Consider the following 23,375-nt stretch of genomic DNA (forward strand, 5'->3'; position numbering starts at 1 on the left):
TGTTCGCCTTATACAGAGAAAGTTTCGTAAAGTGAAATTGGGAGCTTGTGATTCATCTCCATGATTTTGATCCCCTTCAATCCGAAAAACACATTTTTGAAGTTATGCTTCTCTATGTATATGTTAAGATTTTAATTTATATGGTTTTTACATTAAAATTAAGCGTGTATGATAAATTTTGGATCAAATTTTTTGAAAAAAAATATTTGAGTGTCTGTTTTGGGCATACATGAGCACATTAGCTAAAAAATAAATCAAGAATGAAATTTGATGCACATTCTTTGAGCCTAAATAATTGGCGTATAAAACTTAATATATATTTTTTGAGTCCAAATAATTAATTTTATCAAATTTAATACACATTCTTTGAACCCAAATAGTTGGTTGTATCAAATTTTGAAAAAAAATTCATTAAAACTTTTTTTTTTTATCAGCGTGCATTTGCCAAATAAACTTTGAGTGTGGTTCATTCATTCTGATTTTTAATATTAATTTTTTTTTCTTTTCTTAAAATTTTTATTTTTTTATAGAGATTACCGAAATTAAAACTGTATTTTCTGTTGGGTGCATTGCCAGATTATAATCTCTTGTATCACATTTCAGATCTTAACAAAAATCAATAACGATATTTGCTGTATTAGAATGGCAACAATTTTCAAACTTCGGAACATTAAAATCTATTACAGAAGAAAATAATTTGTTTCATTTTTTAAATATTGGAAATATTTTGCTTACAGGGCTATTTGCTTAATCTAGATTTCCTGTCATTCACATCATACATGTCATATTCTTTGTTTATTCCAAATTTTGAATATAGGGATGCATTTGCGAAAAATACAGAACATTTTATTCAATAGTTTTAAACGAATTCTGTACGTCTAGTTTGTTTTTCACTTCCACTTCGAAATTTTTAAAAATTAATATCGCCATCCTTTTTTTTTTTTTTTTTTCACGCCGCACATGAAGTGTTAAATTTACAAACTCGACAGATTTTCATGATTAAATTTCCCTATATAATGAATTTATTTTTCAAATAATAGAAAATGTTCCAACGCCGTTCGGATTAATTTTGAACATTTCATTTTTTTTTCATGTAGTAATATATCCGTGGTGAAAACATTTAATTTAACAAAATGGCTAATAGACTTGGAATTTCAAGGTCAGAAGGACCTGACCAAATCTTTTATTTCCGCTCAGTTGCCAGATTGTAAAGAAATATTGTGGAAGAATTGTTTGAGCCTTGAGAATGTCACGAATTGTAAAGGAGAAATGATTAAGGTTTTCAAGAATTAAACTAAGGAGTTTTTTTCCATGGCTGAATATTAAATTAAATAAGCGGCTTCTCACAGTTCACGGGAAAATCGATTTCAGGAAACATCATTTTATTTCGTGATTACGCTTAAAATAATCATATGGATGTTTTTATTTTCCTTGAATCTAAAGTAATTAGTTTTATTGTATTTTGATGTAGGCTTGTTTTTTTCTATGAGTTTAAATTACGGATATTATAAAAAGATTTCGAGTACTTTTTGCGTTAAAGAATTTTTCTCAAGTTATGTTTACTTTCTAATAAACGAAGTGAAAGTATTTTAAACAGCGAAAAATTCGAATTCGGGACTTTGATGAATTCTCAAAATTCTTACCATCTCAAATCGGGGAGGGGGCATACTTGGGAATTATCGTCTGCTATTGAATACGATAATTCAGAAATGGAAAAAAAAAAAAAAGTTTTTTTAGAAGAAATCCTGTTTGTCTATCCGTTGAAGTACATGTAAATATGAGAATTAAAAAAAAGAAAGGAAATATGTGAATAAAATGAAGCTTGATTTTATCATTAAAATGGTGGATGTGTGCTAAATTTTGAAGAAGAAAAAAAAAATCTGTCAAAGGGATGACCGTCTGTTGAAGAATAAAACTCGTCATATTGTTTTAATATAAAGGAAAGTGAAGAAAGAATATTTCGGCTTTTTTAAAAATACTTAGTTTTGTAAATTATTTGTGAAAAATGTGTAGAAAAAAATGGGTTTTTATAAAAAATCTCTAACATTATATCAATTATCCATTCAAATTATTCCCCACTGGCCTCCTTTGGAGACTAGTAGGGGTTTATGGTTGATAAAAAATTTTATTTTCTTTAGAAAAGTATTTTTAAATTTCAAGTTTTGAAAATTCTCACTATTTCAATAGCCTTGCATTGTTCTCTTCATTATGTTTTGAATTCCATAATTTTTTGTCTAAAATTTTAAATCATTTCTTAAATCTGAACTTGAAATTTAATTTTAAGTATACCGAAATGCTAAAAAAATTTATTAAAAATATGTCTTGTACTGAAACTCACGCTGAAAAATAAGCTGAATATCTTGATCACAACAATAAAATAAGAAAAACGAGTAAGAAATATTGGTAGCAACGATGCTAACGATTTGAGGTTCACTTCAACTATTAAACTTATTATTGTAAAATACGCTTAAAATATTTTATTAAAATTAATTAAAAATAGAAAAAAAATATTATGTAGCAAAAAATGTTCAAATTAGAAAAGGTTTTTTTTTTTTTTTTTTTTTTTTTTTTAATTTTAGGTTATAAAAATTTTATTTTTCTATTGTAATATTTTTAATAATTATTGCATAAAACATCAACATCACGCTTCATTTTTAATTAATTAAAATTTTAATTAAACTTTCAATAAAAATCCTTCAAGGAACACATTTCCACTTTCCAAAATATTAATATGTCATGTTTAATAACTCTAATTCAAGCAATCTGGCTTGTAGAGCACCAGCTTACAAATACTTTCATCTTTATTATTTGCAGATGGTAAAATTTCAAATTTTAATTTTGATTTTAAACCAATAATTAAAGAATTTGGCCATAAATTAAAAGAAATCTCTGTGCACTAAGTAACAATAATTCTATATCTAGTTTGCTCAGTTAGGGAATTTCCAACCTTCAAAAATGACCTTTTAATCCGTCTTTGCCTCATTTCTTTTCATTCTGTTATATGGAGGCAGTCCGATTCACTTCCTCGTTCTTATCGATTTCGTCTTGAAAACAATGCTGAGAATACAAATATGAAAAATATTAATCAGATATTTTATTTAAGACTTTTTTTTTCTTTTCTTTCTTTTTTTTATTATTATTATTTATTTATTAATTACTTTTTGAATTCTGTGAAAAAATTGTCTTTCAGTTAGTAAATTTACAGCAGTTTTAGGCCTGAAAGACGGAAACATGTCTGAAAATTTTAAACTGGTCGTCATCAAACTTTATAAAGTTTTAACTTCATTTTTGAGTATGCAATCTGTTGATATGACTTTTTCTTGAAATGCACACATTTTTAAAAATGATTTCGAAAAATTATGCTTTTTAAAAATTTTTATTAATGTGTTAAATCTATTTTTAAAAATAATCGATCTAACACAGATTCTTTTTTTACATGTTTGACTAAAGGACTTATTGCTGTCTTCATATATCCCCTTTTAAACACCTGCTGCGCTAAATTTACTAACCACTTTTAAATCATAAGAATTTTTACTGCAGCTTATATTCTAATTTATTGAGCCATTTCGGTTTTGGTACTTTGCCAGATGGGTTAACCGACGACCACACACCTGTTAGTTCCTCTCTGCCACCCCCCGGAACATACCCGAGGGTGACGACAGCTCAAGTCGAACGGTCAATTGGAAGATATTTCCACTTTTGCCCCTTCCAACCTTAAGACTTCCCAAAGGAGGACCCCAAAAGGAGCTTTTCAGCCATAAGCCGTGAAAGATTGATTTTTCACCAAAGTGGGTTGAGCGACCTGAAAAAAAAAAAAAAAAAAGCAAAAATAGTAAATGCTGATTAGGTGTTTGCAATTTTAATTGCTGATTTGCTTTTTAAATTTAGAATATAATGCTACAGGTGTTATATAAGTAATAAGTTTATTCATTGAAGGTAGCAACACTTGAAAAAAAAGATTGATTAAATAAATACATATAAACATAATTTTGCAGATGCGTGGTCAAAAAAAAAAAGAAACTTTTTAAATTTTAATTTATTTCATCCAGGAGACATAATTTGTACAAGGGAGAAGTGATGACAAAAAGACATCTTTTCACATCGCATTACAAGAATGTTTCCGTTTAGTGGTTTTATTACGAGATTCCTATAGGGATTTTATTGATACGCGTCGACTTAGGAAAGAGAATCTTGGGTATTTTTGAAAAACCTGCATAGGGCCAGGTATTCTTATCCCTTCACTCGTATCGTGGCAAAACAAAGCAAAAGGATTTTTTTTTAAAGAACTTGATGGTAATAATTAAATTTTTAGAAGTTGGATTTGGATTTTTAAAAAAATAGGAGAAAATTTTAGAATAAAGTAATATTCTCTAATTTAAAATAATAATTAAGAAATTGATTAAGAATTAAATTAAATTAAAGAGATATCATTGCAATACAGCATACAAACATTCATACATATACAAGATCAAAATAGGGCTAATCACTCTTTTTCCGGTTTCTCAACGTACTTTTCTAACCTAAGTCAAAAATTCTTGTCTTTGCAATTACGTTATTGCTATTTTTTGGTCGATTGTTGTTGTTTTTAAATTTACTTTAAGATATGTGAAGATTTTAGTATAATTATATTTAAGCTGCTGGTATTCTATATGTATATTGCACGATGCAATCATCTTTTCCAAATGCACCACAGCGCATACAGTTGGACATAGATATCTCATTTGACACGTAGTTGCTTCTTGGAGAGCAGGTACTCACTGAACAACAGTTTTTCAAATTTCAAATATTAACGTTTTTGTCAGAATCAATTGGAATGTTAATTTTTTTTCTAAATAAATTTGCACCACTTTAAAATTTTTTAAAAAAAAACTAACTTTTCAGCAAAATTGTTTTTTTTTCTAATTTTAATAAACATTTAATAATTTTTTTAAAGTACATGATAATATTTTTCATTGTTTTAGAGACTGTAATTACGTACGCGCGTTATAATATTTACGTGTATGTTGTTGTTGCTGTAATTACAAATATAAAATTTAAAACAATGTAAAAACCAACAGATAAATCTGTAAACATTATCATATTAGTGTTTCGGCCTACAGGTACGAATCTCCTTTAATTTTTTTTTAATATTGTATAATTTCCTTTTAACTGAAAATGTGCTTTAAAAAAATGTATATAGTTAAAATGAAATAAAAACCGTTATTTTTGATACTGACGTAATTTCATTAATATTATAAAGTGTAACATTGTAACTTTTATCAAAATAATAGCATTTCACGGTCCCTCTTTTTTCGTCTCTACGTATCATGTAAAATGGTAAAAGATAAGATAAAAAATCTGGAGTAATTTATTCTTTGAAAAAATTTATCGGTCGAAATTATTTTATCTCTCATATAGTGAATCTCTTACAATTGAATATCTACAGATATAACTTATCCACTGAAATCCTCTAGAAAAAAAAAAAAGGAATTGTGGCTTCTGTCTTTGTTAAATGTGGAAAAGGTGTTTAATAATTTGCTTAAATAATATGTCTTTTCATAAACTACTCCCAGACTAAATGATCATTGAGCGATATTTTTAAATGTGACGGCTGATATTCTGTAGATTTTCCATTTGAATTATGAAAATACATTTTGTGTAAGAAAAAAAAAACATAATTTCTATATGGAATCCTAAATTTATTGTTGTTGCCACTCAAAAGTGTAACGATCTGGAAAGATGAAATTTCATGCATAATCTTTGTACTAAAATTGTAGATTTCTGACAAATTTTGAGAATGTGTTTACTCAAAAACTGATAAGCTAAATAGATGAAATTGATTTAAAGTCTTATTACCAGAATTATAATATATGGAAAATTTCGTGCCATAAATATCAAATGGATGACCATGTTGATCTGTCTATTCGTCGATTTTTAAAATGCAATAACTCAAAGAACCATCAAATGAAATTAATGAGATTTGGTGTATGTTAGAACACCGCAATTGTAAATTTGTATCAAAATTTAGTTTCAACTGGGCAACTAGAAACTTAACAAATGCATCAGACGATGCTCATCTCTGTGCTACAAGGAATATCAAACGAGACACGAATTTATAAGAATGTCGAGATAATAATACCCCCATTGCTTTTTTTTAATTTATTTCTAGTCGCCTTTGGAGACCATCTGGTTTGCTAGTTTATTGTTTATATTTATTGATATTTAAATCTTTTAAATATAATTCCATTATGGCAACTTATCTGACAGAGCCGTGTTATTTTAATTTTATGTGTTGATGCATGTATGAATCTTTCTAATGGAAATCAGTCCTAAATCAGTTACTAAAAATGTAAATGTCTGGTTCATCTGCCATCTGAATTTCAAGTAATATAATTTCACTTTTTAATTCATCTTGTAAACTTTTCAGGCATTAAACTGAACCCGATTTCTTTAGCTTTCATGCTAGTGGAAGAAAGTTAATTCTTTAACTTTAGTTAATGGAAGAAAAACACGCAATTTTTAATATTGGATAAAACAATGAAAACAGTTTGAATTTCAAGGCAATAATATAATCTATTATTGGATAAATGCAAATATATAAAGAATTGATAAAATTAGGCAAGATTTCGCACGATTGTTAAATTGGTAATATTAAAAAAACAATGTCTTAAATTTTGTAATGGTGTGAAATTCATTTCATAACTATAGTATTTTCATTAGTTATCACAGATAAACTCGAAAATTCAAATTGATGTTTAATTAGTTGAAGTTCTAATTAAAATTTCAAAAAAAAACTTTTCCAAATTGATAGCTGTAGACCTTACGGTCTGGCTTATAGAGTGCCAACGTACACACACACGCACTCATCTTTATTAGTATAGATATATATGAAGTGAACATGCTTTATAATAAAAACGATTATCTAAGATGAAGCACCAGTAATCTGGCGGTTTCGTTGATTCATCAAATTTTTTTATCTCGTATCTTCCTAATTACTGTATGTATCATTATTTTACTGTTTGCATCTACTATACTACAGTACATATCAAGTAAAATAAAGAAGAATGGGTGCTTGTGTATGCAAGATGACAACGTAATAGATTAATGGACCTTCGAGTTTTGAAATTTCGTATACGCTTTCGTTAGAAAATAGGCATGTATAACTTGAAGCTTTCTTTTTCTAATTTTCCGAGCTGCACTTTTCCACTTTTCAAGGTATATATCTACCACATGTGGTAGCTATAGGTCAAATATTTTGGTCTGTAGAACGTCAACACACATACGCACACTCACTTTTATTATAAGTATAGATTTAATTATTTAATTTTATTCAGAAAGACCTGGGGAATAAGACAATTCAGTTGTTTCATTAGGAAATTCAATATTTTGATATTCTTCGTCCTTTGATGCAAACCAATGCGCACCTAAGATGAATTTTTGTTTGACTTGCATTCATTTCGTCGAACTGTATTGTTTTAAAAGTATTTTATTTCACGAAAAAAAACTCTTTTAAAGTCTGCATGCAAAAAAGACAAGAAGCAGATGTGAAATGCAAAATAAGAGTTGCAACATTTATTTCACACGAAGGTATAAAATGCTTCGAAGGAGAGGCGGAATTTGAGAAAAAAAAAAAAAGATATTCTCAACTAAACTTTCCAGACATTCTAAATCTATGTTAATATCTCCTCAATGCATTGTTTTCCGAAATTTGCCGCCTTGCGCGCCAAATTCACAATGTGGTGATCTTTATGCATCGTGGTTCTGGGGACCTTGGTTTTTCTCTAATATGAGGAAAGTTGAACATTCGGTTTTGGTTGCTCATTTTTCTGGTTTATTATTTTTTTTTATCTTTATATACAATGAACATGTGTTTAAAATGATATTCGAATTCACGCTAATTTTTCAAATTGTATTTCAAATTGACCTTTGCAGTAGGAATAAATCTGTATAACAATTACGATAATTACCAGCATATTTCGAATTCTAAGAAATGAATAAATATATGATGAAACAAAAAGCCTGGATATGAAAGTGAGTGTTTTAATGTTTTCGAAATCATAGCTTCAGAGAAGATCTTTGATTGTTAGTGAAAAGATTGCAAAACAAAAGCAGAACTCATAGATTTAATGTTAAAAAAAAACCTTTTTAATGTCTCTAAAAATATAATTCTAGCTCAAGTTGCTATTTTATCGGCATATTTGACTTAAGAAGGTTAACTGATTAAGATTTACTTCGAGTTTTATTCGAAACTAAAATAGAAACAAAATCAAGTTATAATATATAATTATTGATGACGATTTTAAAATTTTCAAAAAGTTATTCAATCATATTTTAACTTTTAACCCTTTGAGCTGCAATTTATTTTCAGTCAGTATTGCTCAGGAAGATATTTTATAGAAACACACAGATGACTTTTTTTTTCCATAAATAAAACGTTTTATAGGGGTAGCGCGTCTTCCCCATGATCGGGCGTCCCAGGTTCGAATCCCGGTTCGGACACTGTTCTTCTGTGTTCTATCTGTGTGGTGTGTGAATGTGCCCCCCTGTAAAAAAACGTTGCGCAAGCGAATGTGACGCATGAAGAAGCTAAGTCGTACGTACTCTTGGCCCTAGTTGTCGCTACTGAAAAAACAAGAGACGCTCACTCGGCTTAAATCGCTGACAGATAACTGTCACCAGGCTTGTAAAGTGCCATAAGTCACAACAACAACCTTTTCATAAAAACTATCAACTCAATAATTTCTGCCGAGTGCAGTTCACCATTGTTAATTTTTCCAAGAAAGTTCATGCGTGCTGAAATTACCATTTCAAGTTAATTATTTTTAAAATAAATTGCCATTGTGATTTTTGTAAATTATATAATATAAAAATTTCATTTTAGAAAATTTTTTTACTTCTACAGAGAATTTAATTAGTGTCAGTCATGCATCAATAATAATAATAATAAAAGAATAATAATATAAATGTATTTCTTTAAAATCTACAATACATTTAATCTACTTCTTTCAAATTATTTCTATTTAAATTGCTTGTAATTTCATTTAAATTTCTTATATTACGTGATATTGTCTATGAGTAGTAACATCTCATATGCTATTATCAAAATCACAGTTATCAGATTTTTTTTTTTTTTTTTTTTTTTTCCTGTTCAGTATCTGATTTAAGTATCTAATTCAGTATCTAATTTAATTCAACGTACGTCTGTTATTAAAAATCTTTTAACATTGTTTGGATTCCCAATTCAATATCGGAAGCTCAACCTAAAAGCTCATAAGTTCTGGATTAAAACTGAAACATTGTCAAGTAAATTATTCATGGTGTAATAAGTAATTTTTGGAAAAAAATTGTTTTAGAAATTTTTTCTGTACTGATTTGCAAAAGCTTTTTTATGTCACATTGTTTTGGCGTAGGTTCATGTAATAAAACTGCATCCAATTCATCTTTTTAATACAGAATTATTCAACTAATTTGTTTTCAAAAGTTGTTTGAAAAGTTTTTTAGTTTTTTCTCATTTATCGGGGAAACAATGCAGCAAACTTCCGACTATTTGCGAAATGTGTAGAATGCAATGACGAATAAACCAATTCCAAGGATAATTCGTAAATCGGCCGGAAAAAATATTGGCATGAAATTATTCTTGAAATATTTTTATTTACTCTCGGGGCCTATAATTTTCAATTATGATTTAATAAATTGAACATTTTTGTAATTACAAGTTATTGGTGTAATTTTTTACTAAAAGAATTGGTCAATAGGTGTGTGTGTGTGCACGTGCGTACGTTTTGAGAATGATATTGAGGTTTTGCTTATTTCGTTTATTGCAGAAGACTGTGTTAAACACGCATTCAAATATATGATAGTCCTATTTATAATTGACGAAACTACAACACTTAACTTTACTGTCTATATCAATACAAAACTTTGTAATGTTTTTTGTTATTCAAAATTTAAAGCACATTAAACAAATGTATAATCTATGAACTAGGTTACAAACATCTTGTACCTTTTTGTCGTTACATGATCCATAAAGCGCAAATACTGTATCCGCGAAACGTTTTGCATTTTTGCGGTGATAACCAACTGTAACTTGTTAATAGTCATCACGCACAGTAAGCCATTCGATACTAATGGAAGTACGAATAATTCAGCTTTTTGTGTTTTATCCATTTGATACAGATTCCCAACACTGCATAATGATTATGTTAGAGGAAGTTAGCATGAAGCAGTTAGGCAAGCTTGCATACAATCCTGAAGACGAAGATTCGTTTTAAGTCATTTTTGTGATTTGGTAACATTCTTACCTCCTTGCTTGCGTGTTGTCTTTATTATCCACTTGATATTAAAAATGAAATACGTTTTTTCAGTGGTTTTATATCAAAATCTGGAAAAAAAACCCAATAAGGAAGGATTGCATCAATTAGCAATTAAACAAGTTAATTGTCATAATTTCTCAGTGTTGGATGTAGGAATTTTGAAGTCTAAATTAGTGCAACCATAACCATAGCCGGATACTATAACTCGCCAGAAGGTACGCGGAAAGATCTGAATGGCCGAGCCACCGCGATTGCAACACTTGCGGGAATTATGACTGAGTCCTAAAGGCATCACCGGCTACGGTACAACCTTCCTGAAGGAAGTACGTCCCGTCAACGATGGGAGGTAGTCGATTCACACCATTTCTGTATCCACCATGATAGCGAGAACCAACCACCATTCCGGAAGCTTCTCATCCTCATTTCTGAGGTTCTGGTAGGAGTAATGTAGTACAAATTTTGAGTGTTCTCTTTTAGTTCATTTAGTCTCACATTTAAATACATCTTTAACGTAATCAGCACGTCAGTAATTTATTTTCGAACAATTTTTATCAAAATGCATAGATTTATTTATTTATTACCATTAATGATAGGGCGATATCCACGTTTGTATACAATAAGATTTAAACAGATGTTTGATGTTTATAAATACTTTAAACAGAATAGGAGCCTAGCCAATAATATATTGTAAATTGCTAATTTTACCTTAATAATTTATAACTCATAGAATTTGTATTATTTATTTGGCAACTAGGGCCCTTCTGTCCATCGATCCTAAGTAGTTGTGTTGTCCAGTCTGCCTAATCTAAAATCTGCCTTGTGTATCTGAAGATATAATTCAGATTTCAGAGGCTGAAATTTTTGAAAAATGAGATAAAGTTTTAAAACTTTTAATAATATTTTTCCTTCAAGAATAATGCTTTTTTAGTTTGACTAATCTACAATCCGTCATTGTGTATCTGAAGATACAATTCAGATTTCAGAGGTTGGAATTTTTGAAATTTAAGGTACAGTTCAAAATATTTTTCCTTCAAGAATAATGATTTTTTAGTTTGACTAATCTACAATCCGTCATTGTGTATCTGAAGATACAATTCAGATTTCAGATTTTGGAATTTTTGAAATTTAAGGTAGAGTTCAAAATATTTTTCGTTCAAGAATAATGATTTTTTTAGTTTGACTAATCTACAATCTGGCATTTTGCGCAGAAGAAACAATTCAGATTTCAGAGGCTGAAATTTTTTTAATTAAAGGTATAGTTTAAAAAATTTTAATAATATTTTCCGTTCCAGAATAAATATTTTTTTAAAGTCGAACATGATACAAAATTCCTCAAATATTTGCTTTAAGCCTGTTTCTGCTTTTGCTTCTGAAGACAAGATAATTTTAGATTATTCTTTTCTTCTTGAGTTGAGGCGTTCCTTCTGATAAAGAAAAAGCAAACACGGGAACTGATAATAACCATCTAAGATCGTTGACCGATTTCTTCAGCTGCTGATCTGTGTCTGAAAAAGTAATGAGAATTAGAAGATAGTCTTTAATGATTTTAATACTTTTTTGATTATTTTTTTGTCTATACAGTAGACTCCCGATTATCCGCGGTGCGGATTATCCGCGCCTGCCGCACAAAGTTTTTTTTTTTTTTTGACTGATTTTTTTAAAAAAGTGCAGTTTTACAGTTATGCTTTTGTAATTACATAATACATTACAGTATTAAAACAGTACATATGTATTAATTTTTCTGTGTATCCTTGACGTCTCTCGTAAGTACAAAGCACTTTTCTGTTTTCGTTAACAAAATGCATTTTAGGTTAGTTTTGAGTGATATACTAAAATATTAAGCGTTAGTTAAACATTTCCTGCTGTTTATTTTACGTTTTATTGTACATAAAACGATTTTTCAAAGTTGGAATGACTGTTTTCTTTTTTGCTATACCCGTTTTTTTTTTTGTTGTTGTTGTTTTTTTTTTTTTTTTTTTTTTTTTTTGCTTTTTTGGGATTATCCGCGATTTTTGTTATCCGCGGCGGCCGCGCCAGCCAATTCCGCGGATAATCGGGAGTGTACTGTACTCACATTTCCGTACTAGTCACTTCTGGCGATCATTTGGTTGCGCTGGAATATTGATTATAGTATTTAATTTTAAATAATCGTTTAGATATAACTTCGCATCCATAATTTGACCAAACTTTTCTACATTAAAACCATGTTATTTTAAGAGTCTTACTAAGTTCTGTTACTATGTACATTCCTTAGCTTTCATCAATCAATAAAGAAAAATAATGCGGTAAAATATTTAATGAAACACTGAAAAATTTGAATTTTTGAATGGAATGTAATGTATTGCTAGAAATCAGACCAAAAAAATATATTTATGACAAAATTCAGTAAAAATTTATATGGGTATTATATTAGCATCGCTAAAAAGACATTTCTTTAAATTTTCAAACGGTGTTTATTTTTCGTGTAATCATATTTTTGGAAGTTATCGCAGAAAAATGACAAAATTTGGTTCAGTTTTTAATTAATTTCAAAAAAAAAAAAAAAACAGTTCGAAGTGCACATTTCTACCCTCTAAGCCAAATCAAATTTGGCATGCCAAATTTGATATTTGTAGGTCAAAGAGCCTTGCTTGTGGAGCGCCAACACTAACATTCATCTTTATTACTAGTAGAGATAAAATGTTAAATACCTATGGTTATAAATTAAAATATATATTTTTAAATAATTCTTGTTATTTGAAACGCCATGTCGGTGGCATGAAAAGATAACTTATGAAATTGAAGCTAGAATTAAAAGTTTCACTTATCGCAATGTCAGATGATTTACTTCGATATAAAACAAATTGGAAATGACGTTTATCAAATTTCTGACTTTATAATGGAATTGCATGCGAAGTATGGAATATATTGATTTAACATTTCATAGTGTATATGGCGTACAATAATGGCATTTGTGACATCAAAAAATGAATCGTATAATAAATAATAGATCTATAAATATGAATGGTAAACGTCAAAAAAACAGAAAATATTGTTGAATTGCGTCGGTGGAAGTTCAACTTATTAAGTTATTTCTTAATTCGCTGTGCTTAAAATATTAGTCATACATTATATGGATTTTTACAAAAGAGGTAGTTTGATTGAAGTAATGAATATATTTTATCTGTTGTACATACAGCCATAAAATTTCTAAATCCCAAGATGTCGGATATTCTCCTGAAAGATATATGTTTAATGACAGCATCATTATTCGGAGAAAAGTCTGTACTACGAAACACGATGACTAATCAAAAAATTCAGAAACCGCAAATGCCGTTGTGTCATGATTTTAGGAGCGTGTCTTTGAGTCGTGATTCTTGGCATCACCCCCACGTATGGACTGCCTTCAGAACACACGGAATCACTACGCTGATTTAGCATTAGAAAACCAATACCTCATTGTTTTCTAACGAAGCTGTGATGTCATAGATAATATAGCTCATAGCAACAAAATGGTAATATTAAAGTATAAATTAAATTAGAACTGCACATAATTCATTAAAAAATTTTATTTAAAAAAAGTGTTGCTTCATAATCTTTATTAATAATAAAGGTGAACTTGTGTATGTGCTGGAGGCGCACGGACCTTTTTACTTAGAGCTGCCAAACTTGGTGCATATGTATAGTTTGGAGGGTAGAAATGTGTCAGATGTTTGAAATTTGAATTAAAATTTTAATTAGTTAAAAATCTGGCGAAACTCTGGCGTTTATCTAAGAAAACTCTCGAAACTATTGTTGCATAAAAAGGAATTTTACATCACTTTTTTAAAAAGTCTTTCTAATAATACCAATTTGATATTCGTGCTAATTTTAGCAATTTTTTTAAAAAATATCTTTTGTCCATTTCCAACAATAGATGACATTGCTGCCCTGAAGTTCAAACCGCTTTCATTCTTCCATCAGCTATCTGATAGTGTTTTCTTTTTCATTGTTTCAAGCTAAAGAATTCGAATTCTGTTTAATATCTGTGTGATTTATGAAACGGATAAATCAGTGAAGTTACAATGCCACGAAATTTATAAGAACCGCACATTAACATTTTTAATAAGCTCCATGACTGGTTTTCATTAGAATGTTTCAATGAGTGGCGTATATGTAAGATAATTAAAGCATGTTTAAAACAAAACATGCTTCATGCCCGACCATTTCATGGTATCATGGATGTGAAGTTATATCTAAAGGATTTTATTGAAATTAAAGATAACCACTATCCTCGGCTAACCAGCTGGTCGTCAAAGGCGACTAGTAAGTTTGTAAAAGTAAATAATTACATCTTTACTTCATTGCTCTTTTCTGATCTTCAACACTGTGCAATATCATTTTTTAGCACGATATTGTAGCAATCTGTATTTTTTTTAAACGATAACTCGCCATATTTGTTATTAGATTTAAAGCGATTAAAACTTGACATTTAAGAATAGTATTGTAAACATGGCGACAGATTCTAAAATTCGAAGACTCTTTAAATCTAAATTTGATGTGTTCTAATGAATTTCGGTTGCAACATTTGAACTATTGATAATCATTACATATTCTTCTTCGTTTTGCTAAGGATTTGAAAATAATAATAAAAATAAATACAATATATCTTTCTTGTTGCAATGGTTTGTCTTCGCTTTTCATCACATGACGAGACTGATTTCGTAATTTTTCTCGAAACACTTTGTTTGTCCTCGCCATCACGCTCACTGAACGTGCTGAATAATAAGCAGTACTGCTTCAAAATGATGAATTGTTTTCTTAAATTTTCAAGTTCGTACCTCTCAAAACCAATCATTCACTTGTTGCTTTATTGCAAACATTGTTTTTGAATTACAAAACAGCTAGTTATTTTATTTTATTGCATATAAAGATATTGTAATTATAGAGATATATTACTTCCATATTTCGATAAATACTCATGTTTTAGACCTCGTAGAATTAAAGAAACAGATTTTTGGAATTATACCTGTATGTGATAATTCTAAATCGCTTTCAGCTAGATGGGTGAAATTGGGTGCGTGATTTTTACATTAAATTAGAAGATTTCTGTGAGATTTTGACCAAAATTCATTCAGAGGAAGTCTGTCCGGCTGTACGAGTACAGGTGAACACCATAACTACAAAACGAAGAGAATTAGATAAATAAAATATGGTATATAAGTTTGCATTTAAAGTGCAGAGGCATATTAAATTTTGAACTAAATTTCTTATCGGGTCTACCCGCTCCACCCATTTTAACGGCAGTTCTTCGGTGGAATCCGAAACCAAAGCTTAGACCTTACCAATCCAGCCACTTCAGCTCTTTCCCCAAATATAAATGGAGGTAATTGAAATTTAAATCGGAATTTAATCCAGATTTCAAGACAACATTTACTAAAGTTAAATGTTTGAATTTTACTAATTTGTACCAGGCCGATCTAGCTGAAAATCGGGCATGAAATTATTTTCCTGTGGAAAAGTATTTATTGGTGCGAGCAATTATTTTTTTTAAAGGAAGACTGAATAAATAACATAGAAAAGGGGGAAAAAAACCTTCATCAGAAAGTAGAAAACACTTAGGTTTTTATCCTGAATAGTGATGCAAGTATTCATTAAATAGCATTCAATACATTCAAAGCTGTTGAAAAACGTGTTGGTAGAATTCGTCAATAAATATGTACCCAAGTTACCAGTATTAAATACCAAGATTACTTTCTCATCCATTAACATTTTATCATTGTTTAATTTATTATTGTGAGTCCAATACCTCACATAATGCACTTTAATAAAAATAAATTCTATTAAAAGGATATCTCCACGTCATAGTTACGTATACTGAAAGGGAAGATTTTGGTTTAGCCATTTTGACGTCCCGTTTTAAAGCAACACTAGGGCTATTTTGGGATGGATCTCGTAATTTTGAACCGCGGTCAGATGAAGAGGACGGCACCTGAGCTGGTACCCCTTCTACAAGATTCCGCGCCACACCAGCGGGTGGGCGTTTGGCCTCGACGGATGACATCAGACCCGCTTACACGATGGTTGTTCGGTGGAATCTAATCTCGAAATTGAAACCTCTAGTACTGCAACCGAGACCTTACCACTAGACCACCGCCGCCTTTAAAGAGGAAAAAAGAAAGGATAGAGGATAGAAATGGAACCCGAAATTAATACCACTGACCTGAAGATAGCAGCGTCTAAAAACTTATATTTCGCTCCCCCATAAAGTTTGTAAATTCGTCATTTACTGCCATTTCCAGTCTTCAGACCAGTCAGTTCCAAAATTATTGTTCGTTTCTGGTTTGAATTTAATCACTAATTTCATTTTGACGAAGTAAGCTCCTTCTTCTTCTTCTTTTTTTTTTTTTTTTTTTTTTTTTTTCATTCACATAAAGTTAGATTTTTTTTTATTTGGGCCATACTAACATTTGAGTTTTACCTTTGTACTACATGATAATGCGAAACGCATGTTAAAACTCATGATTTTCAAAAATTGGCCGATTACCGTGCGTCATATTTCGAGATCATGGAAGTGTAAAAATTTTCTAATTAACAGACAATTAAAGCGTGTTTAAAGCCATGCGAGAATAATATCCTTTCAATTAATTTACTCAGATTGTCATCGTAGTGAAACTGCTATTGGATTCATATGAGTGAAAATCGTGATACAAATGGTTTGAAAATGATTACTTAACTGAATCAAAAATCATAATCGAAGTTTATTGATAAACAGATGATTTTCAAACAACTTGCTAACCCTTCTGTCATCCAATTCATCATCCGTCGCGCTTGGCTGAGTACTTCTGAGGTTACGACGTCTTGCCCACGCCGGAAGCCATTTCACCGCGCGAGCACTCAGCCACAACTATCAGAATATCGTGCTCAAAAGAAGTACAAATTCGTGTTCTTTTTCGACTAGGTTTCAGCTATGCTATGATGAACTCTTTCAAATATTCTTTAAACAATTATAGACATTATTAGAGAAATTAAAACAATTTGTCTTTTTTTTTTCTGATAAAACAGAAGTTTTAATTGATTCAAAGAAGTGTTTTTAGAAGGTACCACAATTCCAACTCGAGTTCCTTATTATTTAACATTGATTAATGATTTTTTTTACTGATTTTTCTATTATTTATGATGTTAAATATAAAATTTTTGAAATAAAAATCAGAGTAAGGATTTTTTTTTTTTTTCAAAATGGCATGTCGAATGAATAATGCTTCTAGAACCTCTTATAACTCATAAAGATTATAATAATAGCTACTACCAGACAATTGAATGGTTAAACTACTTGAAAACTTTAGATGTACTGAAATAAAAAAAGGAAAAAAATACACTATATTCTCTTCAAGTCTGTATCTAATTATATTAATGCACTAAATCTTATTTCGATTCATAGATTATTTCCTCATAAATATTTTTTTTAATTTCAAGATTATTCTTAGACAAGGCTCATTCTTTTCTAATATACGCCAATAAACTAGTAAAGCATTTAAAAAAATTAAAAACAATTCATTTTTTTTTTATTTTCAAACACTTTTATTTATATTGTTTCATAGTTTTAAATATGAAATTTTGTTAGCAATTTTTTCATTCACAATCTCATGCGCTGAAAATTTTCTGCATCTATATTCTGTGTTTTTGAAAATTTTCTGATTTTGTATTCTTTCGATGACAGTGCACTGTTTTAATTAGTTTTCAGTCCATATATTAATTTAATGAAATTTTAATTCGATGCCAATGATACCACTGGATAGCGAATTCGAAGAAAAAAAATTCAAGATTCCATAAAATTTATAATAATGAACAATAAATTAAAGATTAAAAAGCAAAAAATAATTGAAATAAAAAATATTTTTTTAAAAATTGACTAATGAAAATGTGTTTTAAAAATCCACTTTTATTGAATTATTATTTTATAACAGTGATAATAAAGTCAAAAAAATGATCATTTTCTATTTCTAGAATATGGAATTTTTCGACGATTTTTAATTAATATTCAGTTGTAACCGTAACTGTTTTTCTTGGCCCTTTAGCGGCCGCTGAAATAAACAGTTAATTCAAGTCTTGGAAGCAAGCGATAAACATGATGTTGCCCCGAGTATAATTTTAATTTATATTTGTAATTAAATATTATTGTCCCAAATAGTTTTGTCCCCTTATAAATCATGTCTTTTTATTTCATTAAATGTATTTTAACTTAATTGACATGATTTACAGACTTTAATCGTCTTCCCTGACAGAATTTAAATTTGGTGCCTTTACGGTCACACAGTCCATTAATTAGCTTAAATAAATTTTAATTGACTGCCAATGAATTTTAATCCAACAGTGAATTTGAAATATATATACATATGTATAATATTCATAATAATGAATTTAAAAAATTGGAAAACAGAAATAATAATAATTAAAATTGAAAATAAAATATATATATTTTTTTAAATTCACTGATAACAGTGTGTTTTCGAAATCTACTTTTATTAAATCTATTTTTATTTCCACGGCAGTAATAATATCAATAAAATTATCATTTATAGTTCTCCATTTATTTATTTATTTATTCCAAATCTAAAGATGGGATGTTTACAAATACTAAATTCAGATAATTCGAAAGAGTATTAAGAATATTTCTGGAAGGGATGTTACGAATTTGCTTACGGAAGATTTTATTTACATTCACTCTCTAATCCCTTTTTTGTTTTCTTTCTTTCAATTTTCTTATTTTGTCTTTTATTATTATATTTTATGCATAAACTCTGAGGTTTTACCTATTTTAAGAGTTTAAATTCAGGCTATTATTTTGATTTAAATAGGTTAAATACATAAAAAGAAAAAATTTGAGAGAAACGCTTTTAAGTACACGTGCATATGAATGAAAACAATCAAATGAATCATCATTGCCAAAATAATTGTAAAAAAAATTTGCAAGTATAGAGATTTAAAATAAAACGTTTTCTTGAAAATTAAAAATGAGTGAATTATTTACTTTTTTTTATTTTATAGAATAATTGTAATTTAAAAATTTAGAATGGAAAGAACAAAACTATAACAAATTTACAACATTTAAACATACAGTTACAAAGTGAAAAATTATTTAATTACATGTGATTATTAGATTTTTCTTTTAGTCTATACGAATTCTATAAGATAATTACTACCAAAAAATAACTTCATTGATAACTCTCCAAATGATGTGCGCCATGTTTCAGCTCTCTTTTTGGAACGATGGCGCCGAATTTTTCAATTATCATTGTTTTCGATACGATGAAACCCTTTTGTAACTTTGGGCGAATCTTGTCCTATATATATCTATTCTCATGGTTGAATCTCTGAATCATTTTAAATATTTTTGTAAAGAATTCATTTATATTTCTTTGAAATTAATAATGCTGGTACGAGAGAGGTAAATTAGATATTTTGAAATGTATATTAATCCCTAATATGTCTAGATTATATAGTGATGCAAAGGTGTAAAATGTTCTTTAAAATAATGAAAAACATTTGTGATTACACATCATTTCGTCGCTTAGGAAATAACAATTCCTATCTCAATTTTATAATAGAGAGGGGGATAATTGAAATTTTAGCATCCAGAAAGAATAGTTCTGAATTTTTTAACCCTTCATATCGTATGACTATAAAATCGTATGCACATCTGTTAAGGAAAAAAAAAATCATAAATATTCTATTTTGGTGAACTTTTTTTAAAAAACCAGCGAGAATGATCTCCCTAAAACTTTCTCGCATACTCTGTAATAAAGGTGCTATTTTAGAGCACGCCTTGCTTGCATTGACGTACAATAGTTTCGAAATACGAATCTTTGGCGTGAATTTGCATTTTTACTGAGTATATCGTGTGATTCTTGGCGAATATTTTGGCGATTGATTCCTGTCTGCGTTAATAGTATCTGAAAATCCAATTTGTGTTTTAGAACGAGCTTTTTCCAATCGATTGTAAAACAATTTCAGGGAGAACTACATACGTGTTCATAAAATCCCATATCAAATTTTATATATTTAAATCATTGTGTTTTTGAGTTGTCACGTTTAGATGTTTCTGAACGTACATACCGACAGGTGATCAACCACCTAACTGGATTCGGTTCAAAATTTGACATATATCTGGATTATAGATGTTAAATATGTTTGACAATTTGATCTATGTAGCTCTTTTCGTTTGTAGAATTAAGGTTATATTCGAACAGCCAGGCAGACACAATTCCCCTAAAAGAATTTTGCTCGAAATTTGATAAAATTCTACAAATTCAGTGTAAAGATCGTATACAAAATTTCATCCAACTATTTCAAAGTGTTTTTGAGTTATCTTTGTCACAGGCAGGCGGGTAAAAATTTCCAAAAATGTATTTTTCGAACTTATGAAGGTCTAAAACATGGAGATTCGTCAAAATTTCGACGATTACAATACTTTCCATATAATACGTACAGGAGAAAGTAATAAAGGCAGTATACTTGCATTAAATTAACTGCTTTATTTTAAAAATCCTCTTTAACAATCTCATTACATAATTACTTATTACATAATTAATTATATTCTTAAAATCAATTACAGGATAAACGCTCTTAACAAAAAAAATATTTTCTGAAGATATTTTTTAGGGATATGGTGGAACAATATCAAGTAAGCCTTCTAATCTTTTTTTTTTACAGTAATATGCTTTAATCGCATTTGATTGAAATTACAATGTTTTGTATCAGACATTTCATGCAACAAAATATATTTTTCATCTCATTAAAATATTTTCCTTTCAATGCAACGAAACGTCAGAAACAACAACCGCTGCGGTAAGCAAAACTGTCCATCAGCATCTGATTAAATAATCATACTTTCATTAAAAAAAGCTGAGGCCAAATAAGTTCCATTTCCGGCAGTACGGATACATTAAAACGTGAGATGAGTAAGATTAAGATACAATGATGACTAATTCTCCGAATATGGCTAAAATCTAACATTATCTTTCAATATCAAAAAGTGATCTTATAAATTTGAAACTATGAGAAGGTATTGAATAATAACGCCCACAATTTTGAACACAATAATAAAAAGGGGCAATATGTGACAAAATGCATTGGAAATTAAGTATAACCAATTTATTATTTTTCGACATAATTGTCATTCATAGTGAAATATTTGTCCCAGCGCTGGATCAGTTTAAAAATACCATCTCATAGAAGACTGTCGATCCATTTTGGATAGTCGCCAGAATCAATCTTTTAACACCAATAAAATCTTCATGAGTCCAAACAAAAAAAAAAAAAAAAAAAAAAAATGCGTGAGTGCTAAGTCTGGATTGTGTGGCGAGTACTCAAAATTTTTCTTACCAAATCTTTGCAGTCCCCCTCATACGTGAAGATCTGTGTATTTTATTGTTATAATAAAATTCAAATTAATATAATTGTTTCATTAAATTTTTCAAGTGCTTGCTTTTACCACTAATTCAATAAAAACAATTGCCTTCTTTGAGCATCAACTTCAAAGTAGAATTTTCACTTCTGTTTTGATTATTATGATATTGTTTTAGGTCGGCATTATTTCTTTAAATTGCATTATATAAAAGTCGATATGCACAGAATGCAACGGCTGATGCAATGATAAGATAATATCGCTTGCTAGAGGGTGGGTGAAGTGCTTGAAATCAAGGTTCTTAATCTCCGGGCATGATGGCTGGATGAGAAAAAAGTGGTTTAACAAAGACATAACCATATTATGTTTCGTTAAATTTAATAATGCATGGTAAATATCGAAACTTAATTAAAATATAAAAAGAAAAAGAATAAAAAACGAAAGGAAAAGAAAAGAGTGAATTTTATATAATGGCAAAGATCGGGTCAAAGAGTTATTTTGGTAAAGTGTGTCATATTGATGTGGTAAAATTGCAATTCATTGGTGGGCTATTCACAAATGAGTTATTGGATTCCCCCTAAATGTTCTAAAGGTGCTTAAATCATAGGTTTCTTTAATAATGACATAGTGGCATTTATCCAGTTTTTTTTTTTTAAATGTGTAGACAGTTTTCGGCGGAATTCATTGATGGTGCGAGCCTGGAGATTTTTTTTCGGATATCATTTTTACGTACAAACCATAGCATATTGATTATTTGTTTTACCTTATTGTTTTAAAGTGTTTCTAGTTCTTGGATGTCAGTCTTGGCTGCAGTCACCCAAATGAAAAAACCCATGTGAAATAAATGGTCTTAAAAAGAAATTTATTTTTTCTTGAAAGCTTAGATTTTTAATTGAGAATAGGGTAAAATTTAGCTTTAGAATTTTTGTAATTCTGTTTGATTTCTTAAATGTATTTTTTAAAAGTTAATGCTTATCAAAAAATGACACTAAGGTACACTGAATTGTTGCTTCAGGGGATATTCTACATGAATAATTTTGGTGGAGGGTGGAGGTTTCTCTTAAATATGAAGAAAAGGGATTTATTAAAGCTGATTCGGATCCTCCATTTTATTATCCATTCTTCAATTATTTTAAGATGTATAAGAAAGTGGAATTAAACCGAAAACCTGATAATGTTACGACGTTTTAAGTTAAAAGTTTGAAATTTAAAAAATTTCTTTTTGCAAAATTTTGATGTAAATTATTGGGGAAATTGCTAATGTAAACACGTTTTACATTTTCTTGCTCTTTATGTTATTGTCTTCATAAAAGAACCAGATGATTTTCTTTCTTCTTACATTCAACTTCAATTTCTTTTTCAAGGGGAACTGTCAAAACGCTTCATTTTAAAGGCCAAATACTCCAAAACCGCTTAAATAAATGCGAGCTCGCAAATAGCACTTCACTTCTGCAAATCAAAACTGGCGGCTTTAACGTGAATAGCGTTTTGCTTTGAGGTCTGGATAATCAGGTGGTCCGAAATGGCGGGGGTCTCTCTATTGAACTTTTCGACAACGTGACGTTTCCCTTCGAAACGCTCTGGTTCCTTCCTTCATTGCGTGCAGAGTAAAATTGTAACGGTTGACCGGCTCTGAGAAAAAGGGTTCCTTATGGCCAACTGCGACCGCATTCTTCGACAACCCTTCGAATGGATAACCACTGACTGATTCCATTGCA

General features: G+C 29.4%; 1 protein-coding gene across 2 annotated transcripts in view; it reads left to right on the plus strand.

The window, feature by feature from the left end:
- Positions 1–23,375, plus strand: part of LOC129984002 (rhophilin-2-like) — a 134,972-nt gene that overhangs the window by 26,495 nt on the left and 85,102 nt on the right. The gene's annotated exons all lie outside the window — the stretch shown is intronic.

This window comes from Argiope bruennichi, chromosome 9 (assembly GCF_947563725.1).
Source record: "Argiope bruennichi chromosome 9, qqArgBrue1.1, whole genome shotgun sequence".
In the NCBI taxonomy this organism is placed as follows: domain Eukaryota; kingdom Metazoa; phylum Arthropoda; class Arachnida; order Araneae; family Araneidae; genus Argiope; species Argiope bruennichi.